Genomic DNA, 8,388 nt, shown 5'->3' with positions numbered 1-8,388 from the left:
GCTTGTGTGTTAGACCTGCAGCCAGAGTCGTAGGGGTGGGGCACAATGCAAGATGCAAACTGCACTTGTGAAGTCCTGAAGGCACTTAATGAACTCTCAAGGTGTGCACTGAGTTTCTTGTGGAGTTTATCGGACCCAGAATGCTTTGCACACCCACCCCCAAGATCCCACTCCCAGCATCCTCGGGGGCACGGCAGCCTCTTCAGGAACTGAGAACAAGCAGCACCCTAATCATTGCAGCACCCTAATTAATCATTTCAGCTTGGGAGTTCCCGTCGTGGCCCAGTGGTTAATGAATCCCACTAGGAACCACGAGGTTGCGGGTTCGATCCCTGGCCTTGTCAGTGGGTTAAGGATCCGGCGTTGCTGTGAGATGAGGTGTAGGTCGCAGACGCGGCTTGGATCCCGCGTTGCTGTGGCTCTGGTGTAGGCCGGCGGCTACAGCGCCGATTAGACTCCTAGCCTGGGAACCTCCATATGCCACGGGTGTGGCCCTAGGAAAAGGCAAAAAAAAAAAAAAATCATTTCAGCTTAATTCTCCTTTTCTTTCTTTCTTTTTAGCGCCGCACATGCGGCATATAGAGGTTCCCAGGCTAGGGGTCTAATCCGAGCTGCAGCTGCCAGCCACAGCCACAGCAACGCGGGATCCAAGCCGCGTCTGCGACCTACACCACAGCTCACGACAACGACGGATCCTTAACCCACTTAGCGAGGCCAGGGATCGAACCCGCGTCCTTATGGGTACTACTCGGGTTCGTTAACCACTGAGCAGGACGGGAGCTCCATTTCAACTTACTCTAACCAGTGGCATATGCAGGCTGCCAAATATGAGTGGTTGGACTATGAGAGGGTCTCCAAACTTTTCCACAAGGGCTCCTGTGGTTAGTGTGAGGTCTCCTGTCCCCTTCCCCCTACGCTCTCCTCCTCTCCCCTACCCCAAAATCAGCTTGCATAACCCAGTACAGCCCCTCTCCTCAGGGCAGTCACTGTGCTGGAGTAAGGAGTAGTGAGCTGAACTGTAAACTAGGGTCCGGATTCCACAGACGCCCACGCCCCCACCAGCACCCCGCTTTCCCAGAGTGCCCCTCCTTTTTGGCCACGCCCCCAGCCACTTGCGCGCCTAAGCAAGTCCCACCCCCGCGACTGGCGGTAAAAAGAGAGCCAATAGCAATCGTCCAAGGCGGAGCGCAAAGGCGTTGAACCTAGCGGGACAGTTCAAACGCGTACCAGGCAGCAGAAAGAGCTCCAGCCTCCGCATCTGGCAGCTACTCTCACAGCCTTCAGAGCTTGAGGAGGCACTGGGCTGCCGCAGAGTGCCAGCCATGGCGTCTCGACCCAGGTGCCAGTACCATGACCCTGGCTACTACTGCCTGGGAGTGTTTGAAGTGGAAATAAGATCTCAATCTGTGCAGGGTCCGGCGCCAGGAGCCAGAGGACGCGACTTTGAGGAAGGAGATCCAGGCCTTGGGATCCCGTGAACCATGAGGGCAACATCAACCAAGAAGGCGACGGCGACCACGAGGGTGGCGATGGCGGCCAGGGGCCCGGGGAGCAGCCGCCTGAGGAGCCAGGCCAAGTGGCACCTGCCGCAGAGGCCCCACAGCCCAGAAACCGACGGCAACGTCGCATCCAGCGCAAAAAGTTTACGCCGGTGCAGCTGCAGGAGCTGGAAGGCCTTTTCCAGCGCACTCAGTACCCGGACGTGCCCACCAGGTAGGTGGCCTGCTCTGGGGGCACCTGGGTGGGATCCCGGGGGTGGGTGGTTGGACTCATTTCCAGGGGCCTTTGGCTCCCCCCCCCCGGAGCCACAGAAGCTACCTGTACCCCAGGATGGGGGAGAATGCCTTCTGCCCATTAACGGGAATATTTTCATTACAGTAGTTACATGGATCAGGTCCGGAAACTGTGGTCACAGGTTGTTTTTTGTAATTGTGGTAAAATATATGTAAACGTAAGATTTACTATTTTAACGTTTTTTAAGTGTCCAGATCAGTAGTGTTAAGGATATTGATATCATCGGGGAAGCAATCTCCAGAATTTTTTCATCTTGCAATACTAAAACTGTATGCAGAAGACAAGTCGTTATCCTCCCTCTCCCTCCAAGCCCCTGAACCATCTTTCTACTTTTTCTATGAATTTGTCTACTCTGGGTGCCTCATATAAGTGGAATCATACAGTGTTTTTCTTTTGTAGCTGGCTTATTTCACTTAGGATAACTTCCCCAGCATTCACCTGTTGTAGCATGTGTCAGAATTTCCTTCCTTTTTAAGGGCTGAATAATATTCCATAGTACATAAATACCAGTTTATCTGTTCATTTATTAGTGACCACTTGGGTTGCTTCTACCTTCTGGCTATTGTGAACAATGCTGCTATCAGCATGGGTGTGCAAATAACAGAGTCACTGTTTTCAGTTATTTGGGGTATATACCCAAAAGTGGAATTTCTGGATCATATGGTAATTCTGATTTTAGTTTTTCAGATACTGTTCTACTCTTTACCATAGTGGCTGCATCATTTTACATTCCCACTAGCAGTGCACAAGGATTCTAATTTCTTCACGTACTTGCCAATATTTTTTTCTATTTTTTTTTATTGTAGTTGTCTTGATGTGAAGTGGTATCTTATGGTGATTTTGATTTGCATTTCCCTATTGATTAGCGATGTTGAGCATCTTTTAATATGCTTATTCAAGTCCTTTACCCATTTTATACTATACTTTTTCTCAGTTTTTTATTGTGATAAGATATACATAATACAAAATTTACTATCCTAACCGCTTTTAAGTGTACACCTCAGCGGTATTAAATACATTCTTATTGTGCAACTATCACTACCACTCATCTCCAGAATTCTCTTCATCTTTCAAAACTGAAACTCTATACCCACTACACAGTAACAACCCATTCCCTCCTTAAATTTTGAGGCAAAACCATCTATAAAGCAAGCCTGGAACTAGGAGTCACCAAAAAAGTTTATTTAGAAGGGTCTTGAGGGAAGAATAAAAATTTTAAAGCAAGTATATAATGTATATCCATATATTTCATTTTATTCGTGACTCCAAATATTAAACATCTGTGGTTTTCTCCCCTCAGAAGGGAGCTTGCAAGACGCATGGATGTGACTGAAACCAGAGTGCAGGTCAGTAAACCTGAAAAAAAGCCACTTGGGACTTGGATACCTTGTCCTAGACATTATCATGTTGTCTTTTTTGTTTATGTTGGCAAATAAGTTTTGACTTTAGTAGTCTTTGTGAATAGTAAACTCCAGCTTATAGATATTTCCCATTACGAGAGGGAACATGATTTCCTAACAGAAAAGAAAAATGAACTGCTTTTCCCAATCTGTGCACAAAATTAAATATATATATATGTATTTTATAAGCATATAGATACGTATTTCTCTATACATGTATATGTGTATACTCAGTAAAGTTCAACTCCCTCTAACATTAGTGCCCTTTAAGGAGCACTTGTGTGTGGAGTCGCATTGGGGCTCAGCCTGACTTTGGAGGTATTCAAATTGATGCACAAGGAGCAGGTTGTAAAAGGGTTAGATTGCATTAAATTATTTAAAAGCAGGCATAGGAGTTCCCATTGTGGCTCAGCGGAAACAAATCTGACTAGTATCCATGAGGATGCAGGTTTGATCCCTGGCCTTGCTCAATGGGTTAAGGATCCAGTGTTGCTGTGAGCTGTGGTGTAGGTCACAGACTCAGCTTGGATCATACATTGCTGTGGCTGTGGCGTAGGCCAGTGGCTACAGCTCTGATTTGACCCCTAGCCTGGGAACCTCCATATGCCTCAGGTGCCCTAAAAAGACAAAAAATAAAAAATAAAAGCAGGCATAAACTCTTAGCTAAATAAGTGAATTATAAATATTGGGGTGAAGGAGTAGTTTATCCACAGAACACACTATATGGATAACTAATGTGTGTTTAGTAAAACTAAACTAAGACTCATAGGGGAAAAAAAAAAAGACTCATAGGGGAAGATAGTTTAAAAGTCCAATTGCCTGGTCCTCCTTCTTTTGTTTTGTTTTGTTTTTGCGGGGAGGAGGTTTGGCCATGCCAACAGCATGTGGAGCTTCCTGGGCCAGGGATCAGACCCACACCACAGCAGCGACCCAAGCCACTGTAGTGACAATGCTGTATTCTTAATCCACTGCACCGCAAGAGAACTCCCTTCTTTTGTTTTTAAGTGTTTGGTAAGGCAGTGTAGAGAGTGTTGGCCCTAAATTTTAATTTTCTAAAATACTCTGATGTATCAACCTGAAAACATTGCTAGAATAAGTCACATTATGATGAGAATGAGGGGAAAGTTTGCAAGCTTTGGAAATTTTTGTAAAGAATGAAACAGCGTAAAGAATAATATTGAATTAATATTAGTTGACCTGAGAAGGATGAAAAGGTTAGAGAAGAATTACATATATCAAAATGGGCCTTACAGATACTATACAGCTTCAACACTGAATCTGCTAAATGCATAAGTGAACTTCTCTTGAGGAATATCTCATCTAAGGGCTTTTTTTTTCCATTTTGATGGTACTTTTTTGAAGAGGTGAGTTTTGTGGAATTTGTTTGGTGAGGGGTGGATGGCCCTCATTTCAGGGTAGATTACCAGCTGTATTAATTTCAAGTTCTTTTCATTCCCTCAGATAGTGAAGACTAATTTGTAGGTCTTGGGCTCAAAAGGTGAACAAAAAAAACCAGAATTTGTATCAAAGAGATATTTGCAACAACAACAAAAAAAGGAAAATCAGGATGAGTTGTTTAACTTAGCCACAGAGTGCATGTGTAAGCGAGGGCACTGACGGAAAGGAGCTGCAGAGCTGGTAGCAGGAGTGTCTGAAAAGTAGCCCCACAAAGCAGGCCCTTGAGTACTGGCATCCTAATGGCACGGACTGGGCTCACAAGCCTGGCTCAGGTTGGAAAGGTTAGAAGGGAATTAGAAAAAAGAAAAAAAAAAAAGAAGAAGAAGGAAGTTAGGAGCGCATTCTCAGGCTGGGCAGGGCATTTGCAGAGGCAAAGAAAAACGTTAGGTTTAGTGACTTGTTTTTTTCCCCGTCCCCAGGTTTACCTAGTCCTCTCTCAGTGGCATTCTGAAGAGAATATGAGCCACAGGAAACAAATCTGGGGGGAAACTTAGCGTTCTCCTCTATTTCTAAAACCCACAGCGTGAATTTTCACAAGAAACCTAAAACACGGTTTTCCACCTTTCATTTGCAAATAGAGCTGTTTTATAAAACCGGATTGGGAAGACAGACCTAATGTGAGCCCACACCACAGCCAGCTTTGGCCTGGTTACGCTTATAGAGATTTGACCACTGGTGGTACGTTTGGATCCCCCCAAATGAGTCCTCTTACACTGGCCTTGTTTAGACTATCCATGCAGCAGGAAGACTGCAAATCCTAAGATGGGAGAATAAAAACGAGGTCTCAGGCAGGGAGAGAAGGCCCTTTGTGTCACTCAGAACTTACAGTTTGGAAACTTTCAAAAGGATTTAAATACAGCATAAAACCCCATTAACTAGGACACTGAGAAGATAGTGAAGTCTAACTGACAGTTTTGTTGTTTGTTTGCAAAAATAGTTGGCAGATATTTAGGGAGGAGCCATTTTATGACCCCTTACCCTCATTGTCGACTATCTTCCTAAAATGCCTGTTCCACCTTGATTGGGACCTCCTGGTTGAGTAGCAGCGCCTAGGATAACCTGCCATGCTGGACAACAGCGGCTCCGGTCCAGGATCCGGGAACTGTAGCCAGAGCAGAGTGAGCTGACCTGGTCCTGAGCCCAGGAAGGTTTGTAGGGTGGGGCAGGCTGGAGCATGCAGAATTGACAATGGTGACAATGGTTTGCCTCTTTTCCCTAAACTCTTGGGTGGCCAAAGATCTCTGAATCTCTGTTAACTTGGGTCGAGCTGATCTTAACTTTCCTCAACACTACAGGCTAAAATATCAAGGCAGTGTCCAGAGCTTCAGCAACTCTCACGTCCCAGTAAAACAAGTCACAGCCCCCCTTGGCTCCCTTGCTGGACCACCTTTTTAACTCTCAAGAGGTTTCAGAGGACTGCTGACACCTTAGACATCCTTGAAGGAAACCTTCTGCTCTAAAATCTAACATGTTCCTTCCTATGAATTAATTCCTTCACACTGAAGAGAGGCTTTTCAAATAGGGAGCTGTTCCCCTCGATATGACTTTAAATAGGGCCCACTATTTACCATGCCCAAATCCCCCTACAAACAAGGTGACCCCATCCCTAGTAAGGAGGGGGCAGGAGGCAACCAGACGGCTGATGATCAGCTGTCAGGGTACAGACTTTTCTTTATCCCATTACCAGGCATTGTATTAACAGCAAGGACCTGGTACAACAGCTCATAAGCTAAACCTGTATCCAGTATCTGGGGAAAAAATTAAAATATTAAAATTGGGAGGAGAGAGACAAAATAATAAGTTTTTGCCAGAATTTGGCACACAGCCGGTGCTCACTGGGGGGGAGCTGAAGGGAGGGGGTGTGGTGGTAACTTTCATGAGGTATTTTAGCAAGAAGGAAATAGCTTCTCCTGATGCAGTTTAAAATCTCAATGGCATATGAGATTGCATGCTGTTTTTTGTATTATGACATTTAACTGTTCCATATACTGAACCAATCCCTTTTCCCCTCTGATTATAGATTTGGTTTAAGAATAGGAGGGCCAAGTATAGAAGAATGGAGAGAGCAGCCATGCTTCAAGATGCACCACCTGTTAGCCTGGACCAGCTTGTCATCATAATGTTGGATGAGCCCTAAAATACCATCTTCTTTCAGGAGCCAAATTGGAGATGGGTTCTTCTGGTGCCACTGATACCTGGGCTGCTCAATGCCACCCATACCTCCTCTGTACTTGTATTATCAATAAAGAGGTAATTGCTTGATATATTTGTCTTTGTGTGTCAAATGGGGCAGGTGGGGCATGTATGGAAATTGTTAAGGAAATGCCACTTAAACAGAATGATAAGAAGGCCTCCTTTCATGAGGCAACATCCCTGGATCACTATCAGTAGGTCCCATCCATCAAAGAAGTTTCCTGGACTCTAAGGGAATCCTCCTTCAGAGGCTGCTCACAAGGATTCATGGGGAGGTGGCAGCTGAACAGTCATCGGTGTGCTCAAATTTCTGTTCACTATCTTCTCTCTTCGGGGAGGAGACTGGGGAATAGAAGCCATTCTGGCCCACAGGTTTTGCTGCTTCAACAGAAACATGAAAAGAGACCCTATTGGGAGTTCCCATTGTGGCGCAGCGGAAATGAATCCGACTAGGAACCATGAGGTTGTGGCTTCGATCCCTGGCCTCGCTCAGTGGGTTAAGGATCTGGTGTTGCTGTGGCTGTGGTGTAGGCCTGATAAGACCCCTAGCCTGGGAACCTCCATATGCTGAGGGTGCAGCCCTTTAAAAAAAAGACCCTATCAAGGCCGGAAAGAGGTACTTCCCTTTCTCCCCATCCCCCCACCAGCCTAGAAAAGCGTATTTATCGCTCCTTCCCCAACTCAGAAGCTGGCTATCGCATCTTCAAATATATTTTTGTCACCTTTAACATTCTTGAGAGAACCCCAATTTCTGCTGTTAAACACTAAAGGGATCTTTTGGGTTAATGCTGCTCAAAGCAAGAATAAGGAGATGTTCTGAGCAGTGCTCCAGAATAATCACTCATTGGAAAGAAGCAGTCATACTTTTACTTTGTGCGTCTTCTTTGTGTGAAACTACCAGGGTAGGAAAAAAAAATAAGTTAGGAGAGTGAAGAGCAAGGCCCACTTTTTTAAAAGCATCAAGTTCTTAGTTGAACCTTTGCTGTTGAGCGACCTTGAGCAATATGTATGAGGTTCCTTTAATGGAGTTTTATATTAAAAGTGATTAAAGGGGAGTTCTCATCGTGGCTCAGCAGTTAATGAACCCGACTAGGATCCATGAGGACTCGGGTTCAATCCCTGGCTCCACTCAGTGGGTTAAAGATCCGGCATTGCCATGAGCTATGGTGTAGGTTGCAGATGTGGCTCGGATCCCGAGTGGCTGTGGCTGTGGCAGCCACAGCTCTGATTCGACCCCTAGCCTGGGAACCTCCATATGCCACGAGTGCGGCCCTTAAAAAGAAGTGATTAAAGGTGGCAATGACTACAGATAAAGTGCCATGGTTACATCAGAATTTCCTCTCATGAGAGTTAATCGAATACCAGTTCCACAGCACTTAAATCTTCCCAGTGTGAAGGAGGCTCTGTTTTCTTAGAAATGCATACACTCTTTGCTGTGGTGTCTACTAACTTTTATTCCTTCTTCCCACCTTTTTCACTTGTGGGTGTCAAATGTCAGCAAAGTGGTTGCACGGTCAGGCTTCCACAAAGAGAAGGATGTTAT

At 45.4% G+C, this 8,388-nt stretch overlaps 1 non-coding gene across 1 annotated transcript; it reads left to right on the top strand.

Moving 5' to 3' along the window:
- On the top strand, positions 1,245 to 6,916 carry LOC102157657. The gene is made up of 3 exons (XR_002340870.1): positions 1,245 to 1,713; positions 3,095 to 3,140; positions 6,673 to 6,916. It is a non-coding gene; the product is annotated as an uncharacterized LOC102157657 (transcript).

Source organism: Sus scrofa, chromosome X (genome assembly GCF_000003025.6).
Source record: "Sus scrofa isolate TJ Tabasco breed Duroc chromosome X, Sscrofa11.1, whole genome shotgun sequence".
In the NCBI taxonomy this organism is placed as follows: Eukaryota; Metazoa; Chordata; class Mammalia; order Artiodactyla; family Suidae; genus Sus; species Sus scrofa.
The sequence above is the reverse complement of the archived record's forward strand: the minus strand, read 5'-3'. Positions and strand labels throughout refer to the sequence as shown.